Below are 2,380 nucleotides of genomic sequence, written 5' to 3'. Positions count from 1 at the left end.
GAACTTCATCCCCTGTGAATGTTATACTAAATACATTCAAAGAGAGAACAACTGCAATACCTTCATATACGCTTTCATAATCTTAAGAATAATTGTTTGCGAATATTTCTCGTACAGCAGTGTTTAAACAATATGTGCCTAAATGTTTTTCAAACTATAATATAAAATTGACGTTTTTATATAAAAAAAAAAAACATGTTAAAGATCTTTTAAAAATAAAAATAAGTAATACTGGTTTTATAATATATGGGTCATAATTTCCAAATAATTGAGTGACCGAGCAACGGGTATTCATGAAACTATCGGATAGAAGGATAAACTGAAATATGATTTATTTTTCACTATTTTATACGCTCAAATTTAGGTTTGAGGCGTATTTATAATCATTTATAGACAGTGTTCCTCAGCCAAATCAAGGACATGTTGCTTGTTTTTCATTTGTGTAATGGTATTCAACAATTTCGTGGTAGAAGTTTGAGGAAAACTTAGGTATATTAACTTAAACTTGTCTGCTAAATTTTTTCATGTGGTTACGGAAATTACCGATCGTCGGTTTCCGAAAAACAATATGTCGCGGTTTCCGCAAAACACGATGCTTGCGCCCAAAGATTTTGATGTTACTAAAGATTACTGGTTGATAAATGAATCATTTTGATTCTCATTTGATAAATTTGCGATTTCAAGGCTGATAAAATTGAACTATGAAAGCTATTCAGTCGTTTGGAATATGTCTCTCTATACATCTGTACAATCGGTTATTTCCGTAACCACCTCTTTAATTGAAGCGAAAAACAAGTTTGAATAAAAAAATTTATGTTTTCAACAAATAATCTACCACTTTCTCGATGAATACTAATACATGAATGATTTAAATGTAATATTCCAATGATTTCAGCCACGAACACTGTTAATAACATCGAAAAAAACATAACTAAATTGTTTAATTTACGATTTTAATTTTCTAAGTAGTTTGCATATAGCATGAGATTAAATGGTTAAACGATATATATCTCGACTATTTGATGATTTCGGACTGTTTAATCCAATCAGAAAATAGCTTTTAAGCGTTATTTTGACCCATGTTAAGTGAGATAATAAAGTGCCACGTTGTGACATCACGTATTTTTTCTTTTTCATAAAATTTATTATCACATACCTTGGGGTGTAAGGCGCCCCAAGTATCCGCTTAAAAGACTTAAATTGATTTATACAAAACAAGGTGACTGTAGTAAATAGTTTAACATAAATAATGAATTAAGAAAAGGAAATATTTTATACTTATTAATTACACAGTCTTTTCACCGTCTTCACGTTTAATATATAAGTGTTTTAACTGTTACAGTCTTTACACGTCTGCACGTTTGAAATAAAATAAATAGATATAACTTGAGACGTAGGAAACAATTTTAACAACTAGACAGTCACCAACCTAAATGAAGCGGATCTTAATTAGTAAATAATAAAGAGGTTATATTCAATTAATATACATGAAAACAATTCACACTTCCTTAAAAACCAATAGACAGTATACTAAAGTACATTTAAAGGAAAAAGAAAATAGAAAAAAGGGGTTCCTAGCGAACCATCTCAAGTCATGCACGGGCACTTCCCGCGATGGTCCGCCAGGAACATATTATACAGTCTACAGCTGCACCAGATGATGGAGCTGAAGCACGTGAGAGCCTTCGGTACCACTCCTCACCCGCCCCAGCCCCACCATCTAGCTAAGCCTGAAATAAGTGTGAAAACACAAAACGTGTACATTAATACATAATTTTGAAAAACCTCTTTACTCAAGGAAAGATTAGTAAAGTATCCTATGACCTACATGATTGAAAATGTGTTAATGGTATGTCGAAATACATAGTGATGAAAAATGAGTGATAATGGAATTCAATGAGTGAAATGGGATGAGCCCAATACTGGGTTACATAATATATGAATAAATGATTGAAATGACTCATAGGAATACTGATGATAAAAGAGATGATGTAATAATACAATATACAAAATACAAGTAACAAGAACTTCACTAAGCACACAATATCACTGTCGCATTCACTCTCTGATCCAGGATGACAACTCGAGTAACAGCCGACAACGGCCCCGCAGCAGTCATCCTGAAATCAGAGAGAAAACGCAAACAGCAGAAAAAAGTAAACTATACAATGTTAAATATTTGCATAAACAGCAGAAAACAAGTACAATTATAAAAACTTTAAGTACTGTTTGTATTCAAGTTCCTTATGATAGAATATGTTTTCATTTGTTGTGTGGCATAAGCCGCCCCAATATAAATAAAAGAAATCATTTGATAAACGGTGAAAATCTAATAAAATTCTGAACTTAATTCTATTGAGAAATTTAACAATTAAGTCTA

The sequence above is a fragment of the Dreissena polymorpha genome, chromosome 2, assembly GCF_020536995.1.
Source record: "Dreissena polymorpha isolate Duluth1 chromosome 2, UMN_Dpol_1.0, whole genome shotgun sequence".
NCBI classification, from domain to species: Eukaryota; Metazoa; Mollusca; class Bivalvia; order Myida; family Dreissenidae; genus Dreissena; species Dreissena polymorpha.
Note: the sequence above shows the minus strand (reverse complement) of the source record.